General features: G+C 33.0%; 1 protein-coding gene and 1 non-coding gene across 6 annotated transcripts in view; one reads left to right on the top strand and one right to left on the bottom strand.

Annotated features, from left to right (window-relative positions):
• Window positions 1–20294, bottom strand: part of Tasp1 (taspase 1) — a 282779-nt gene that overhangs the window by 241728 nt on the left and 20757 nt on the right. The window contains exons 2-3 of one of the 5 annotated variants that reach the window (XM_071608721.1): window positions 16502–16549; window positions 15846–16112 (exon numbers count right to left, since the gene is read on the bottom strand). The exons of 2 other annotated variants lie outside the window; for them this stretch is intronic. The gene's annotated coding sequence lies outside the window, so the exon portion shown is untranslated. 2 more of the 5 variants (XM_071608720.1, XM_071608722.1) reach the window with 2 other exon arrangements.
• On the top strand, window positions 9496–9564 carry Trnai-aau (transfer RNA isoleucine (anticodon AAU)). Its single transcript has one exon. It is a non-coding gene; the product is annotated as a tRNA-Ile (tRNA).

Below are 20294 nucleotides of genomic sequence, written 5' to 3'. Positions count from 1 at the left end.
AGCACAATATCAAAAAGGTATTATCTTATAAAAAAGAAGAATACCAGGAAAGAAAGATTGGTTGAATAGCTGAAAAACAATATAATACCTCATATTAACAAAATAAAGGATAAAAAGCATAACCGTATAAAAAAAAAAAAAAAAAAGTACCTGACAAAACCCAAAACACTCAATGTAATGGAAATACAAAGTAGCTTCCTTAACATGATAAAGGGAACCTAAGTCCAGAGCTAACATTATGGAAAGACCAACTACTTCCCCTAAAATCAGGAACAAGACAGGATGCTCAATCTCACCACTTCCATTCAACAATATACTGAACAATCTAGTAAGACAATTAGGCAAGAAAATGAAATAAAGAGCAACTAGGTTGAAAAGGAGGAAGTAAAATTATCTCCATTTGAAGATAACACGTTTTTTGTATATAAAAAGTCCTAAGGACTCCATAAAAATACTATTAGAACTAATAAGTTCAGCAAGATTGTAGGATCTAAAATCAATTTACACAAAACTCAAATTGATTTTTATATGGTAGCAATGAACAATCCAAAAATAAAATTAAGAATCAATTTACAACATAAAAAACTATAAAATAGTTGAGAATAAATTAACAAAAGTAGTATAATTTTTATGCAGCATAAAAATTATAAAACATGACTCTAAAACATGTCAACAAAATTTAATACCTAAATAGAAGTACATCCAATGTACATGGAGCAGAGGATTTATTATTGCTACAATGACAATACTCTTTAAATTGATTTAATTCAACACAATTGCTTATCAAATCCTAGGTGCCATTTTTGCAGAAATTGACAAGCTAATCTTAAAATTCATATAGAAATACAAGGAACCAAGAATTGCTAAAATTATCTTGAAAAGGACAGATCTGTTTCACACTTCTAGGTTTATAACTTATAGTAATCAGTGATAGGTAGACATTTAGACCAATGCAATTGAATTGACAATCCAGAAATAAGCCCTTCATTTATGGCTAATTCAATAAGAATGAAAAAACAACTCAATAAAAAAAGAAATAGTCATTTAAATAAAGGGTGCTGGTACAACTAGTTATCTATATATAAGAAAATGAAGTTGGACCTCTAACTCTGACCATACACAAAAATTAACCTAAAGTGGATCAAAAGTCAAAAATTAAGAGCTAAAACTCTAAAATTCTTAGAGGAAAACTTAAGGACAAGTGTTCGTGACCTTGAATTAGGCAATAGTTTCTTAGATATGTAATCAAAAGCACATGCAACCAAAGAAAAAACTAGATAAATGGAATTTCATCAAAATTAAAATTGTTTGTGTTTCAAAGGAAGTTATAAAAATTGACAAAATGGGAAAAAAATTTACAAGTCATATATCCAATCAGTGACTTGTATTCAGAATGTATAACAAATCCTTGTCACACTAAAATAAAGAAAACAATATTAAAATGTACAAAGGATATCAATTAACATTTTTCCAAAGGTGATATATAAATAACCAGTAAGCACATAAAAAGACATTCAATGTCATTTGTCTTCATAAAAAGGCAAATAAAACCACAATTAAATACTACTTCATACCCAAAAGAACAACTATAACTAGACAGATAATAACACATGGAGGCAAGGATGTAGAGAAATGACAATCCTCGTATACTGCTGAGGGGAATGTAAAATGATGCAGTCAATTTGGAAAACATCTTGCAGCTCCTCACAAAGTTAAACACAGAGTTACTATTTGACCCAGCAATTGCATGTATACCCAAGAGAAATGAAAACATTTCTACCCAAAACAAATACATGGATATTTAAAGCAGTTAAATATTATAATAAACGAAACCTGAAAACAACTCAAAAAATGTTCATTAATTGATAAATGAAGAAACAAAACATGATGTATCTATACAATGGAGTATTAATTAGCACTAAAACGTAATGATGCATGATACAATATGGAAGAACCTTACAAAGATTATGCCAAGTGATAGAAGCCAGACAAAACAACCCATGTATTAGATTATTCCATTTAAATGAAATGTTCAGAATAGACAAATTTATAATGTAGATTAATGGTGACCAGGGACTGGAGAGAAGGAGGAATGGAGAATAACTGCTAATGGGTACAATATTTCATTTGGACATGGTGAAAATAAATCAACTAGATAGTGATGATGGTTATAAAACTTTGAAAATTTACATTAAACAATTGAACTGTATACTAAAAGAGGGCAAATTTCGAATTTTTAAAAAATTATAAAGAAGAAAAGAATAAGGCAATATGTTGAACAGAACAAAAAGGCCTGGAATTAGAGGTCAGCAACTTATATGAAGTCTAACGAAAAACACTACTTTTTTGTTCCAATACTGTGAATAGTTCTAAAAAATATATACCAAGTCATGTCGCTAAAGACCATGTCATACTTGATCTTCAACCAGAGAAGAGTGGGGAAAAAGCTAATGTAAAATATTACAATAAAAATAAATGTCTTAGAGACATTCATTCTAAGATTCAATCTTTAGAAAAGAAAGATAGTTAAGTTTGGATTGAACACTCCTTAGGGCACTGAACAGACATAGAGTCTGTTCCAAAATAACAAGTAATATGTTTAATATGCAAAACACTATCTCACATTCCAAAAACTTGGAAGTAATCCAGAAAACTGGGTCCATTCTAAGGTGAGACCAACATAATCTACAAAACCAGGAAATTTTGGATTAACTTAAAAGATTACCAAATACTACCAAATATTCACAATCATCTACAAACATCCTGTTTCCTGGATTTCTGTCAGATCCAAGAAAAAGTGACCATGACATTAAGACCATTTCCAATATAACTTAAGCAAAGGGGTCAAAGATTTGAAAGCAGGAATCAAAATGAGATTACAGAATAGAAAATAACAAATAGAAAATGAGTGATACAAACAATAAATACCGTGAGCATTCAAAAGGAAATAGCCCACTATGAAATGAAGACGGTAACAACAAGCTTCATGAGGCCTTTAAAATAAAAGCCTCCAGCAAGAATCCCATTATGTTGGGTTAGCTAGAATCTGCCCTGTCCCTTATGTTTCCTGTTGGTAATTTTCCATCCACTGACCCCAACTCTGCTCTTTGGCTATCAATTCCCACATGCCCATGCTGAATTCAAAGTTAATTTCTGTCCCTCAGTGCAAAATTCTACAGCAATAGACCTATATCCATTGTAATAAAGTTCCCCCTTAAATAAAGTCTACCTTATCATCTTAATCATCATAATCATAATCATAATCATAATCTTTTTAACAGACATTAGGGAAATGCAAATTAAAACCACCAGATATCACTCTATAAGCACTAAAATGGCTAAAGTTAAAGAAACGGACCATATTGAGTATTAGCAAGAATATGGAGCAACTTGACTGTTATACATTGCTAATGGGAATACAAATGCAGTTTAGCCATTTTTGTTAAAGTTAAACATGCATTTACTATAGGCTCAGCAACTCCACTCCTAAGTATTTATCCAAGAGAAATGAAAGCATATGTCTACATTAACACCTGTATTTAAATATTCATTTCAGCTTTATTCATAACATACAAAAACTGGAACAACCCAAACTCATTAACCAGTAAATGCATTAAAAAAATGGGATATTTTAAAACAATTGAATACTACTGAGCAAAAAAATGGAACAATTTCTAATATGCCTCAAAATATGGAGGAATCTCAAAAGCATTGTTCTAAGTAAAAGAAGCCAGACATAAAAGACCACAAATTATATGATTCTATTTGTAACAAAATCTAGAAAAAAGCTGACTGACAGTGATAAAAAAGCAGACAGTGGTTGCCAAATGGTTGCTAAGGGGAGAATCACTGTAGACAAGTACAACAAAATTTCTGTGTTGATGAAAATATTAAATATTATGATTGTATTGGTGATTATATGATTATATACATTTGTCAAAACTTATCAAATTGTATACCTAAAATTGGTAAATTGCTATAAATTATACCTTCAAGCCAGGCATGATGGAACACACCTATAATCTCAGCAAACTCAGGAGGCCAAAGCAGGAGGATTCCAAGATTAAGGCCAGCCTGGGCAACTTAGTGAGATCAACTCAAAGTAAAATAAAAAGGGGTGGGGATGTAGGGCATGGCCTAGTATTGAGGAGGCCCTGGTTCAATCCTCAGTACTGCAAGGAGAAAAAAAATTAAACTTCAATGAAGCTGATAAAAAAGTAGCATACCAATACTTGACATAAATGAATCACCCTATATAGTAACTTTCCCCTTATAAATAATAGACATAAACTTTTTTAAATAGTCATTTGTTGATTTTCTCATGTGACATTATATAGAATTAGTATGTAGACAGTGATCCTTTTAAAATCTGTCAGACATTATTACACTGCTTTTCAAACTCTATGTTGATGTTCTATCAGACTTAGAATAAAACCTGATGTCCAAATTTCTAAGGTTTACAGCGTTCCACAATCTGACTTCTCTCTCCCTCTCCCAACTTACTCCCCACCTATTCTTCTCCCATACTACACAGGAATGACACTGTTCTTGGTGCATTTCCTGATATTATAATTTTTGTTTTTCTAATCCTCCTCATAGGATATGAGATCCATAAACTCACGAATATGTTTTTTGAGATATTGCATGTCAATGTCTAAAGCAATGCTTGGCACCTGGTAGATACTCAAGAAATATTTGCAGAATAATTGAATAAAAGTTAATCACAATTAGGTACAAATAGAATTATTTATTATTGTGAACTAAAACCCCAAAAGCAAATGATACTTACTAATTCTTACAGGATACTCCTACAGAGAAATGCCAGGAAAATACAAAGGAATGTTAACAATTTAATCTTCTCTTGATCAAAACAAGAGAAATGAAATAAATTCATGCCATAGCGTTTTAAGTTTCTAAAAGATGGCATTTTAAAAGCAAAATATATTTTAAGCTTACTCATAACTGTTAAAGGAGACAAGCTTTTAAAAAATAAGATCCCTTTGACTGACTAATCTACCAAGGAGAGGAAGGGAAGACCAAGAGGCAAGTCAGGAATCACTCTCCCACCATGACATGGAAACACTTTCCTATTAATAAAATTTGGGAACACCATGCCAAGGCAAAGATCTGTAAAGCATTACTCTTTTACTATAAACCCACAACCTGTATTATTCATTTAATGTCCTTTGCTGAAAGCATAAAACAAAATAAGAACTTTTTGCAAAGCTACAGAGTATACTGTACCTCTGGGGATCTATTATGTAACCTCTATTAACAGCTCTTACAGATGCAAACAATTTAGTTTTCAAATGTTGTACAAAAATTAGACTGGCACATTATAAAGTCATTTTTATATAAAATGATTTGTTTGTCCAATTTCCAATTTTCCATTAAAGAGAGTTAGACATTAACAGGAAATTACTAATATGTTCCTGTTCATACCCTGTCACTCAAGTGTAACTTCAACAAACACATCATTAAATGAATAAAATATAGAAAAATTTATGATAACATGGCTTCTTTCTCAAAACTAAGTATGTTATCAAAATTATTTTAATTATGACCTCCACTGAAAATCAGCATCAGAAATGATGAGAAAGGGGAAAGATAGTCTTTGAAACAAACTTTATTGAATTATTTTTACATAAGAGAAACAGACTAGGGAAGTAGTTCAGTGGTAAAATATTTGTGTAAGCATATGCATTGGCCTGAGAGGAAAAAAAAAAAAAAGAAAAGAAGAAGAATACTCTATTAGGTTCAAGAATTATATGGTTTAAAGTTTCCCAAATTAAATTCCTTATAGCAGTACAGATTAAGATTCATTCACTCAACAAATATTTATTGAGCACCTATGTGCAGGCAAATCTTTTCTATAAGGGGTCGCATACATTAAATAACTCAGGCTTTGTGAATCACACAGCCACTCAACTTTGTGACTACGGGAAAAAAGCAGCCAGAGATAATACACCAATGATTGGGTATGGCTGTGTTCAACTAAAACTCTAATTTGGACACTGAAATTTAATATTGGTCTTCTTTTTTATTTTGTTTCAATTATTTAAAAAAATAAAAACCATTAGTAGTTTATGAGCCATTCAAAAATAGGCAGAAGTTCTGTTTAGGTTTCTGATCACACTTTGCCAAACCTTGATCTAAATCATGAGGATACAACAGTTAACAAAACAGGAAGGAAAAAAAAATCCTTGCCTAGATGGAGCCTCAATTCTAGCTAAGGCAGACAGATAATAAAGAATTCAATACAGAGGCTGGGGATACAGCTCACTGGTTTGATCCCAGCACAAAAAAAAAAAAAGAAGAAGAAGAAGAAAGGAAGAAAATTAAATACAGATGTCCAGTGGTACCCAAGGATAACTGGTTTTAGTACATCCCCCCACATCTAAATCCATGTGCGCTTAAGTTCCTTCTATGAAATGGTCCGTCATTTGCATATAATCTATGCACATCCTCCCATATATTTCAAATCATCTCTAGATGACCTACAATACCAAATACAATGTAATTGCTATGTAAATAGTTGTTACACTCTATTATTTAGGGAATGAAAAGAGAAAAAAATCTATACATGTTCAGTACAGATACAATTTTTTGTTGTATCTTTAATTTGCAATTGGTTGAATCTGACGATGCAGAACTCATGGATATGAAGACTGACTGTGCTTTAGATGCCATATTAGACAGTAGAAAACATGATGATGAAACATAAACCAGACAAAGTCAGAGGGCTAAAAAGAGAAGAAAAAGACTACAAGTGTTTTATAATTTTTTACTTTTGTTTTAATTTCAAATTTAATAAATAAATAAATAAAAGTGTAATATCCAGAAAGTCTAGTATCCAGAATATATAAAGAGTTCCTATAACTTTCAACATCCAAATTTTTTTAAACCCCAATTTTAAAAATAGGCAACAGATTACAGATGAACATACATTTACTCAAAGAAGATATACAAATGGCCAACAAGCCTATAAAAATATTCAACATCATTAACATTGGGGAAATGAAAATCAAAACCACAATGAGATACCACTTTATACCCACAAGGATGGCCTAAGGACAAAATAGAAATTAATAATAAGGTTGGCAAGCATATACAGAAATTATAATCCTTGCACATTATTGCTGGGAATGTAAAATGGTTCATTCAGTTGATGTGGTGCTTCCACAAAGCTAAGCATAAAATTACCAGCAATTCTACCTATAGGTATATCCCCAAAAGAATTGAAAACAAGTGTTTAAATACTTGTACAAGATCACTCATTAGCAATATTGTTCACAATAGCCAAAATGTGGAAATAACCCAAATGTTCATCAATGGATGAATGGATAAACATATACACATAAGTAATGCTGAATACTCCTCAAAAAAAAAAGTGCTAATGCATGTTAAAATGTGCTTCACCCTCAAAAACACTATGCTAAGTTAAAAAGGGGGGGGGGTCATACAAAATGTATGATTGCATTTATATAAAATATCCAGAATAGGTAAACCCATCAAGATAAAAAGCAGAATGGGATTGCCAGGAGGTAGAAAAGAGGGCAACACAGTATTAATCATGAACCCAGCATAATTCCAGTATAAGATTGGGAGACATCTTGTCAAAAAGCTATAAAAAGTTTATTTTTTGTTTTCTGTAAGAAAACTAAAATTTCTCTTTGGCCTGACAATATTTTGATATTTTAAACTTGTTTGGAATATCTACCTGTGCTTTGAATTCACCTATGCCTGGTTATCCCTGACCAGATAACAACCCTCTCTAAAACCTTACTGGTGCCTCATAAATCCTGGTTCCCACTGACCAAATAATAACTCTCCTAAATCTCAGTGGCAGCTCATAAATTCTAATGTCTGGAATTGAATTTATTCCCTACCTTGAAATGTTGAGACATGTAGATCCTTAACCTGCTATCTGCCTTTGTTTTATGCTTGTCAAAATCTTGTTAGCTGTATAGTACCCGAGACACCCACCTTCTTTGTAACATTTTGTGCTGTGAAAACTTTTTCCTGAAGATCAGGGGGTGATCTCTAGCATGGAGTTTTGTAAGAGACAGTTCTGGCCAGCTTTTGTGTACACAATACAATCTTGATTTAATTTGATTTCAAAAAAAAAAAAGAAAAGAAAAGAGGGCAACAGAGAGGAACTGCTTAATAGTTATGAGAATTCCTTTAAGGAAATGAGAATATTTGGAATGAGAGAGATGGTGGTTTTATAACAATGAAATTTTTAAATCACTGAATTATTTATTTTAAAATAGTTATTTTTGTGCTTTGTGATCTTTACCTCAATTTAACAAAGCAGAAACAAAAGAATACATGCTGTATGATTTCATTTATGTGAAATTCTAGAACAGGCAATATTAACATACAGGAATAGAGGTAAGAACACTGTTCTTACCTGGGGTGACTGGAAGAGGGAACAAGGGATCTTTTACAGAGCAGAAATGTTCTATTTCCTGATCTGGGATGCTGCTGACACAGGGCTATGTTCACTCTGAAAAACTCATGGGTCTGTCCACTTATAAAAAAGGCATTATATTTTTCTGTATGTATGCTATGCTCAAAAACTTTCGAAAATATAATGTAAAATTTTTAACACGCAAATTTCTTAAAGACTATTACTGCTGTGGGTCCAAAGAATTTCTGTATTAGTTCTTATGACTGCAGGTATTTATAATTAACTCAAAATTTAAAAAATAATAATGAAAATTCCCATTCTCATATCCCTAAATATTCTGATTTTGGTAATGTGAGTTGAAACTAAAGGATATTCTTTTTTTTTTTTTTTTTGCCAATAAGTTACCACAAATGGTTATGATTCTGCTGGCCCAGGCTCCTCCTCTTGAGAAACTCCAAATTTAAATGAACTCCACAAGCTGTTTAATTTCACTTTCTCCACAAACCACATCTTGAGAAGGCTTGTAAAGGTATCTATTAGCATCAGGACAGTGACAGGGATAAAAAGCTACAAATGAGCTATGAGAAAATATAAAAGCTAAGTGCTCTGAAACCAGGATTCACCTTTCAGCGGAAAAAAAAATTAGAAGGGTTGGAAAAACATAAGTAAAATGGGAGTCACTGGTAAATGGACATAGCAAGCTTCTGGGCAATCATCAGAGATGCCTTATCAGACTTTTTTGGTTTTAGATTTGGGGTTGTTGGGAGTTTTGTTGTTGTTGTTGTTGTTGTTTGGGGGGGGGGGGGGTTTCTGGTTTTTGGTTTCTTGGTGCTGGGGATTGAACCCAGGGACACTTTACCACTGACCTATATCCGTTTTTATTTTTTATTTTTAGACAGGGTGTCACTAAGTTGCTCAGGGTCTGGCTAAGTTGTTGAGACTAGCCTCAAACTTGCAATCCTCTTGTCTCAGCCTCTTGAGTTATTGGGATTACAGGTGTGCACCACCATTATATAAATATTATATGCAACTCAATGATTTTTATTAGTATGTTTTCCATTAAGAAATAATAGACAAGTGAAGATGTATCTCAGTGGTAGAGCATTTGCCTAATATGCACAAGGACCTGGGTTCAATCCCCAGTATCACCAAAAAGAAGAAGAAGGAGGAGGAGGAGGAGGAGGAGGAGGAGGAGGAGGAGGAATAATAATGGAATCAAGATAAAATAAATGATGTTGGAAGTTAACTATCATTAAGGAGGTTAGCAAAAGTTTGGAGATCAATGCAACATGGTTGGACTTATGGTATGTTCTTCACCATAAACACTGAAAATAGTAGTTTACTCCTGGGACTAGAAGTAAACAAAGGAACAATTTAGGAAATTAAAGGTCCAAACTTAACTTGGGTCAGAAGGTATTTTGATCTGCTTTAGTATTGGTTCAACTGCTCCAATAAGAAATTTTTTGAAAAGTCTTTTAGTTTCACCTGAAATTCTATATAATATTATAATTCTATATAATAAAATAATAAAGTAACACTAATACCCAATTCCTACTTTAAAAAAATTACATCAAAACTTATTACAGTTTTACGTTCTGGTAGAAATCCCTATTAATAACTGGGAATGTGGCTCAGTGGTAGAGTACTTGCCTAGTAAGCACAAGGCCCTAGGTTCGCTACCTCAGCACCGGAGCAGGGAAAAAAATAGAAGTCTCTGTTACAACAATTTGCAACCTCCAGAGCATTAAACTAATGTCAGTTAAGCCATCAACTCATTTTCTTGGCCCTCACAAGATTGCAAAAGTTGGCATCTCTGTCCAAGACTTATTTTCAGTCATACCTAAACTGAAATACAGTGTTAAGTTATACTCAAAAACTCCTACACTGAAGGGCCAGCTGTCACTCAGCCCTGGCAAACTGCAGCCCTAAAAGAATGCATGTTCCATGTGGCCAGATCTTTTTTTTTTTTTTAATCAGAAATCCATATTTTTATGTCTCTTGAATACTAAAGGATGACAATAAATTCCAACTTTTAAAAACTAGTATATGGGCCAATTCACGCACATCTGTGAATTGTCTCTTTGCAACCTCTGGCCTACATCTTTTTGTAAAGGTTAAGGAGGTCTCAAGCTTCTGCAATGCAAAATCTGAGCTTTTTGCTCAGGTAAATTCTAAATTCTCCATGCAATGCAGATTTTGGACAAAACAGTTCTTTCACACAAATGCCACTTGTAACAATAGATCATGGTTTCATTATCATGCTTACTTGAATATTTCAAACATTGAATATATATAACTACCTAAAAAAATAGAAAAGAGGGAAGTGAGTCATTTCATCTGTGTTGCAATCTAAATACCATGTTAATTAAGCTTTACTAAGAAGAACCAGGTTAATGGTCAGAAATGTCACATATCTTCTGACTACAATAAACAGAATCTATAATACTTTCTCTGCCTCTTCAAAATGAGTCAAATGGGCTTTCTACCCAAAATCTACTACCCAAAATCTACAGGAAAAGACTGACAAAATATAATGGTATTTTTTTCTCAAATGCCATTAATGTAAGACAACTTTCCTCTACAACTTGTGACTGTCTTCATCAAGATAACCAATAAAACATGATGTTCTTTGAAACTAATAGCAAATAAATAAACACAAGAATACATACATAAAGGAAGAGCATGGTAGCATGCAAAAAAATGGCAAAGAAATAATAAGGTAAAATAATTATTTAAAAATACATATCTATAAATTAGAGAACCAGCCACCAGAAAGGCAAAAGTTGGCTCTTATGTTCTCCCTGTGTACTTTAGAGACTTTAAAACCAAGGTAGTAGGCAGAAAAGATAAATAAGTAATATATTTTGAATAAACTATGGCATTCAGATGAACAATATTTGAAGAAAAATTCTCAGGTAAACACAGAAACACTAACAAGGTAACTGCTGTGGTCAGGATGTGGTTTGAGTGTTCCCCAAGGGTCTATTATGATTGAAGGCTTAGTTTGCAGGGTGATACTACAGGAAGGTAGGTAATGAAACCTTTGGAGGTAGGGCCTGGGAGGAGATCCTTAGGTCATTGGTGGTATTACCTCAGAAGAGAGTTCCCACAGGACTTCTCTGGGAAGGTCGCTTTAAAAATTGGGGTTCGGCTACTCCCAGCTCTCCCTCCTTCCTGGCTTGAGATATGATCACTTGATCCAAAAGGCATTCCTACTACTGCCACCTACTATTCACCAGGAACTGAGCCAATGAAGGTGCCATGCCATTGAACCTTGAAGACTGTGAACTTAATAAACTTTTGATAAAGTTATCTGCCTCAAGTATTTTGCTATAATGACATAAAACTAATACAGTAACCAACTCAGACATCTATTCAAGCACCCATCCATGAACACCACAATTAATGAACCTGCCCCTCTATCTTCTCTCCCAGCTTTTCCATTCATCATTTCTCTACACTTCTTTTAAGATACAGGAGAAGGACTTGAAAGATATAAATCTACCAGTTACAGTGCCATTTGTTCTGTTCTGAATAAACTTTCAATGAAATTATGGCAAATGTTTTTTATTAGTAAATTTTATTTAACTGTGTTAACCTTATTCCTCAGGAATAAATAATTAAAGAATATGGACAATAACTGAGATCACAACATGAAAGCCAAAGAGGATTAGGAATTTCTCCTAAATTTTGGTTCTATAAAACAGAATTTTCAGAACTGGAACTAATTCATTAGAGGTAATAGTATCTGTTGTTAACATAGTAAAAAGCTAGATAGATCATCCAATTGAATATCCAGTTTGCAAGTAATTGTTAACTGTATCTTAAAATGTCTCCAGGAAGTTATATCCATGATATGAGCAAGTTATATCCAAAAATACAGAAAATATGTACTTCTCATACAGGAGAGGGTGATTTACCATTATTAATATTCTTAAGTCCATGTTTACATATGGAAACCAGTAGCTATTTGCACATTTATTTTTAGGTCACTGAAAATAAAAATCAAAAAAATCTACATTCATCCATGTGTTGAAAAAAAAAAAAAAAAAAGTTTCTTCAGTAGTACTGCCTGTTCTTAGAGTTATTCTTGAAAACTCAGCCATATGTAAACATTTTCACCCAAATACTGAACAATTATAAACATTAAAACACACTTTACTGAAACACATACTATTAATTACATTTGGGTTTTATTCAATTCTTACATTTATAAAGAGTAGAAAGTTCAAGAATCAATGTACTTTAATAAGTTTCAGCAGAGTTAGTCAGAAAATATTTTTATTGGGCCCAAATGAAGTATCTTTCATTCATTAATACAGAACTACAGGGCATACTTAGAAATCAGAGGTTCAATTATCTAAAAAGGGTTTCTAAGGAAATAAAATACTTTCCATTTTCATTCTGTAACTGCTCCTTAACGACACAAAGTATTCTTTCTTTTTTGGCATTCCCTCTTTTCTCTCTTCCTCAGGACATATTTACAGATGCACTGGCTGCTTTACAGACATGCTAAAAGTTCTTGCTGTGGTTGATCAAAGTTGGAATGCCTGAGGAAATTACTCAACATAGACAGCCTGGAATTATATCTAGCCAAATAGTTACAGTGTTCTACTTTTAACATGTGTTAAAGTAATATTTTAGTTATCCTGAATGTAAGTGGAGAGAACATTTGTTTGTATCACAGTCTATGAACACTTGAGTCAAATATAGTATGTTGAACCAAGTTTTAGTATCTGTGACAGTTCATTTTTTAACTGCTCAAATTATACAAAAAACAATATACTTTATTTCTTAAAAGTATATTTTTAATATGATCTCACACAACAATATATGTACTAAGAAAGCCCTTCCATGTTTTTCTTAGATCTTCTGGAAATGTCAGAAGAAAAAATAAATAAACAAATGTTGATATCTGCTCATTAGAGCATTTGTTGATCTAGCATAGCATAAAATATTTTGTCAAAAAATGGAACCATTAATCTTATTTAAAATATTTTTTGCAAAAAGCACTGCACATTTATACTCACTTATTAATCTGCCTAATTTTACAAATGAATGTAACATAATTAAGCAGAAAAACGACATCACAGCAGTTTGTTTTTCACTTTTTTAATTGAAAGTCATAGAATTGCGGTACAGAGTTGCTTGTCAAACATAACACAAACCTCTAAAATAAAATATTGGCTTCAAGAGACTTGCACATCTGAAATAGTTTTAAAATTTGTTTTAGTTGGATTCCTTCTGATGTCCAGGAATAAGTTAGCATACACAGTACCTGAAATTGTCCTTTCCACATGAGCTACAATAGAAAAGACAAATGTAGCTGTTTCTTCAATATTGCCAAATTTGGCAGCCACTTATACTTCCCTTAAACCTAAATAATTACACCTTTTAACCATGCTGACAATAATATGGAAATATCACTCAAAAAGAACCTAACAGATCATGGAATTACAATAATTTAAACCATCCTTCTATCATATGACAGGGTCAGAATTGGAGGGGGGGTGGCTATTACCAACCTTCAAATTCTCTACTAAATATGCTCCTTCTTATTAAAAAGACTTCAAATCCACTAAAAAATGTTGTTAACATCTGCATATATTCCAGGAGAGGAAAACAAATGTGTTTCCCACTCTGAATTTTCTGGGAAGCTTAATGTGTTACACTGTTGATGCCCTGTGCTAAGGTATACGCAGCATGACATGAACTGTCAAGAAATGTATACACAATGCCAGATTCTGGACACTTAGTGGGAGTGATCAGTCAGTAAAAACCTCCCTGGCAAAAGTTGTTTAGTTGGTACAGTTTCTGCTTGAGATGATGAAAAGGTTCTGAACATACACAGCAGTGATGGTTGTGTAACATTATGAATGCATTTAATGCTACTGAAATGTACACTTAAAAATGGTTGAAACTATAAAATTTTTGTTGCATATATTTTACCAAACTAAAAACAATAAATAATGAATAAAAAAATTATCTGGCAATGTGAATAGGCAAAGACTTTTTGTGAACTGGGATGTCTAAAACTAAATTTTAAGATTCCCCCCTCCCCAACCCTCAGTACTGAGGATTGAACCCAGGGGTACTTTCCATTGAGCGATATCTCCAGTTTACTTTTATTTTGAGACATGATCTTGCTAAAATGCACAGGCTGGCCTTAAACTTTTAATCCTCTTGCCTCAGCCTCCTGAGTGGTTGGGATTAAAGGTGTGCACCACCCTGCCTGGCTAGCTGTTTCCTAAAGTGATCTACAATTCATCATTACTCTAACACTTAGGTAAAGTCTGCTATACACATAAAAGAGAGAGACAGATGTACACGCACAAACAATGAAAAAAATTTAAGTAATGTTTTGCTCTATTTTAAAGCAAGATTTAGAATATGATTTTGATGGTATTCTTAAAAATTATATAGCTTAAGATTCTTCTTCATTTTCTTCCAGATTCTGAATAAAGGCCTGGGTTTGAGAGAAGCACAAAAATTTAAAATCAAAAGGAGGCCTTTCACATTAAGTATCTTAGTATCAGCCTTTGGTTTTGCTACACTCAATCTTAGCCTAGCTCCTTTCACTATCAAGAACAAAAAACAAAAACAACAATAAAATCATTGTTAGACTATAAAATTGATGCCTCAAATGATATAGATCCAAATATACACAAAACACACACACACATAATGACTCCAAAATCACAACACTATAAATTCTAAAAACACTAAATCTAATTAAATCCCTTTTATGTAACATTCCTATGAATTGAAGATTATTAGATATTTTCTACTCTGAAGACCAAAGTTCTGAGTATTACAACAAAGTCAAAAAACTACTAACTCTATCATACTATCATATATATATATATATATATATATAATATATTTTACATATATATATATAAAATAACAACTCCCAAAGAAAAATAAAGGCTCACACATAAAGCTACATAGTCTGCAGGAATTGCTAAGTCTAATCTTAGACCAACTCTCCTACCAAATTTAGTCAAGATGAATATATTTGATGAGGTCAACACTGCTCATCAAGAAATGGCTGGAAAAGGCTAAAACAAGTCTTCATGTTCCCATCAGAACAAAATAAACATGACAAACTCTGCACTTAACATATTTTCACTTGGTCAGAAACTAATACAGGCTTTTTGTGCAGTGTAAAATTAATCTAAAAATGTAATGATTGAGTTTCCTTTTTATTCTTAAAAAAAAAAAATTGGGGGTGGGGATCACTGCTTTTCCACTAAAGCAGGTACTCAGTGCTAGAAAGCACATTTTATCTCTAGGGTCTTAGAAAAAGAACAGATGTACCTAATGTGTAAACACAATCAGTAAGTTACAAGTTGCCCCTCAGTACTAAAGGCAAGAATCAGCATCAGTACTCAAAAAAAAAAAAAAAGTGTTTTAAAAGAGCGTAACTTACTTTTACTGTCCCAGGCTAACTGGGCTCTGTCTGGTGCTTCTTTGTCTGCACATGGCCACCCACAGCCTGTCTTCTAATTAAATCAATGCTCTAGCAGCAGAACAAGCAAACAAGTTGCCTCCCATCTGCGTACAGCTCTTCAGGACACATTTCCCTTGGTCAGAAGGTGGAAATTCTTGGGAGAGGTGATTTTCTCTGCCTCTTCACAAGAAGAACATGGATACTTGGCTGGATGCAACTCCATGAAGTGTAACTGTGTGTGTACACCTCAAAAAATAAAACAAAAAAATGCAGAGAAACATAAAGACTCCATAAACAGCTGGAATACACAGAAATACTGAACCACCACTGGAAATACTGCTAAACAGACAGGCAAAATAGAGTCTTTGAAATAATCGACAATACCAAGTTTAAAAAAAAAAATAAAAAGGAAAAAGAGTATCTAAGACAAAACTCAAATTTCATGCAATGAAAACATTTTAACTACTACAAAGAAAAAAAAGTAATCTCCTACTTCACATACATAAAAGCAGGACTGCCCCCAACCCATTACAAAGATTAAAAGATATTATCAATGGAAGAGAAAACTGAAACTTCCAAAGGTGGCAGGCCTAAAATTAGACTCACCAGCCACATTTTAGTTAATGAGCACTTACATGTATGTGAACTAAATGCATCAAGCTGTCTTTCCAAAGGATTCAGCTCTGTGGGGGAGGGGAGGGGAAGAAGGAGCAAAGGCCAGCTGAAATACTCAGCTACCCTCTGCTTATGAAAAGATGATTTCTGCAGAAAAAACTGTACAGGAGAATAAAAGTAGTCATTTATTTAAATAATTTCTGACTTCCCGAATAAATACAAACAAGCTTAAAGTCGATACCCCCGTTTTTTTGCAATAAAAACCAGACAACTAGAGTGAGGCAGGGTACAGGATGTGTGTGGTAAGGCATCTGATCCCAGTGAAACCACAGGCAAACTTGCTATAAGTTTGGAGAGGGAAACAAGGAATATATTAGCTCTGCTCAATGTCTCCTTCCAACTTAGATACGCCCATATGCCAATGGCACACCACACCATCTTCATGATCTCTAACCATTTCAAAGACTGGCAAACTTTAGGTATTCTTTTTTTTCATCTTCTGGCACACAAACAATTGCACCCAGAAGTAAAAAGCCCAGGGAAAGAAGTATGCCAGTTTCTAAAACTGAACAGAGGCCTAGGGTGGGGTACACCTATGAAGGCTACTCAACAGTGATCAACATTCTAAGCTTGCATTAAAGAAATAAAAATATATAACAATATTATATATAATAATGTAAGTATATAATAATGCAACTATCTACTTTCTTACATCCCAAAATATCAGCCATCTAAATAAGTGACTTCTCAAAAGACTTTCCAACAGTTTATAAGTAATCACTATATTGGATTAGATAAAAATTTTAAAAAATGATAGACTATTAATTTAGCAAAATGATATAAAAACTTATGCCCAATATAATCTGCTCTATAAACACTAAAAATTTGGATAGTAATCGGTTTCAACCATTAATTACCATCTCCCCTGACCATAGGGAGCCTTCAAGGTTGAATGCAATTGATCAAAAAACTATAGAGTTCAGTTAGAATACATAAATTCAATAATTTTTTTTTCCTTCACAGCACTAGGGATCAAACGCAGGACCTTGTGCATGCCAAGTTTGTACTGTATCCTTCAGCTACATCCTCAGCCTAACAGATCATTTTTAAAGAGGAGACTATGTAATTTGTCATATGAAAGTTAAAAGCTATCACTGTTCTTAACATACAGAATTCTACCTACTATAAAAACCCAGTTTCAAAATGAATTGTCCAAAATTTCCCAAAAGTTACATGATCTTCAAAATATCTGCCTGATTCCTCAGTTTTCTCACATAAGACTCAACTCCCAAAGGTTTGCAATTCATATTTCACCTATTATTCTTTATTATATCTTTTTGAACCAGATCTCAGTACTTTTTTAGAAAAATATCAATGTGCAAAGGAAATTTCAGTGTTATGAATAGTTCTTTTTCAATCAGAATTAATAAAACATTCTACTTTAGGAACAATCCTAAGAAAAGGTAACAACATGACTCACCCAGATCTATGTCCAATTTTCTCACAGAAGAAATTCACATCAGAAACTACACTATGTGAAGTATGCAAAATTACCGTCTAGAATTATAAATCCACTGACACTGACTTAACTAAAACTCTTTCAAAAGCAGCCAAGAAAGCAACTGTCTTCCAAATGTATAGTCCCAGATATGAAGACCAAATTGTTTCACAAAATTAATCTTTACTGTTGTGAGTTAAATCAGAGTTGTACTACCCAATAAATAAAATTCACCTTCTCATCAGTTATATGGATGATCTATAAAAGATTTATAAAACAGGAGCCAGGATTGTGGCTTAGTGGTAGAACGCTTTCCTAGCATGAGTAAAGCACTGGGTTCGGTCCCTGGCACTACATTAAAAAAAAAAAAAAAAAGCATAAAAAAAAAGATTTATAGAACAATGGGGCCAAATCTATTTAACAATAAATCACTAAAATATGAGTAAACTGACCTTTCCATTCCCTTCCCCACATTTTGAAGAAAAACAAAACACACTTTGGAGTTATATTTCCATTCTCACACCATTAAACACCTCTCACAGGAATGCCCACCTTCCCTCCAAAAACTCTAAAGGGAGAAGCTAGTCAGATTAATAAGTAGGGACTTATGTACCCTTGCCCCTGCTTCATTTAAATGAAGAAAACACCCCCTCTGGTGTCAAGAAGTGGTAGTCTAATGATAACACCTTTGTGGCAGACAAGAAAAATATTTCTAAGAAAAGCTCAAAAATGATGTGTCTTGGTGACCTGCATTAGTGATATATGAAAAGTTGCTTTTATTTCACCTTGCCTCTTCCTCCTCCAATACATTAAATTGAGATCAGTGTATTTTTCAACATTTGGGAATGTACGAATTATATTTTTTTAAAAACACAAGGCCAGAAATCTTTTCTAATCAATAAGGACCATTAAATCACATTCAGTCATTTCAATCCACAGTTAGTAAAGTGTTCAAGGATTTCACACTAATATTATTATCTGCCAAAGAAATAATATAATAGGCAAGTTTAAATAGTGTCTTTTCTTTAATCAAAATAATATATCATGAAGTCAAAAGAGAAAGGTCTGATGACTATCCATACCTACTGAATAATTAGATTTAACTCAACTGAATAGATTCACCAAAATTAAAGATAAGTGATTAGTCTCAAATTAAACATAAACAGAACATATAAGGCTCTCTGGGATTTTTCTTAGCACTTTTCTATAGGCTGAAAGGACTCAATATTCTTCTAAGTACAGAAAATATTAGATTCCAATTTTCTTACATCTTTTGATTGACCCAAACTATTACAATATTTCTTCAACTGAACTTTTCATTTGAAAATCTATCCTGGCTTAATTCAGTGGAGAATAATTATACAAGGTGGTAGAAACTTCAGGAGGCAATATAATAAGCATGACTTCCAACATAATTCTTAAGATTCAGGAAAATTCTTCTAGTTAGAGTAGCTTTAAACTACTAACATATATTAAATCAAAGATATGATAGAAAAAATGAACTATAAAAATAATTGAGCCAGGCATGGTGGTGCACATCTGTAATCCCAGTGGCTCAGGAAGCTGAGACAGGAGAATCTCAAGTTCAAAGCAGCCTCAGCAACAGTGAGGCACTAAGCAACTCAGTGAGACCCTGTCTCTAAATAAAATACAAAAACAGGGTTGAGGATGTGACTCAGTAGTCGAGTACCCCTGAGTTCAATCCCCAGTACCAAGAATAATAATAACAATAATTGAAATTCTTCCCCAAATTTAATACTCAAAAGGTTGGGGAGTACACTAAACCTCAATCAGGGCAATACCCTATTCTACCATTATATCAATATGTATTATTACAATTAAACATAGTACAACACATTTTTTCTTAATTCATACCCACACTCTCAAAAACAGGTCATTATTTAAAACTATAAATCCTACTTACTCATGAATAACTTACTATTTCAAAATGTATTTTTAAGTATAAATATGTAATCCCTTTAAAAGTAGAGGGAAATGGAATAAAATATTCAACATGATATAAGTATGACTTGAGAAAATCAAAATTATTCTAATTTGGGGGGGATAAAGGGGGTACCAGGAATTAAACTCAGGGGAACTTAACCACTGAGCCACATCCCCAGCCCTATTTTGTATTTGTTTTAGAGACAGGGTCTCACTGAGTTGCTTAAGTTGCTGAGGCTGGTTTTGAACTCGCAATCCTCCTGTTTCAGCCTCCCAATCTAAGTATTTTTTTAAAAACTTAATTTTACTCAAATTTGTAACCATAGTTACCGTTACACTATATTCTCCAGATACTCATTAACTTTCCCCAG

Source organism: Marmota flaviventris, chromosome 2 (assembly GCF_047511675.1).
Source record: "Marmota flaviventris isolate mMarFla1 chromosome 2, mMarFla1.hap1, whole genome shotgun sequence".
Lineage (NCBI taxonomy): Eukaryota > Metazoa > Chordata > Mammalia > Rodentia > Sciuridae > Marmota > Marmota flaviventris.
This window is presented reverse-complemented; position numbering and strand designations above follow the sequence as displayed.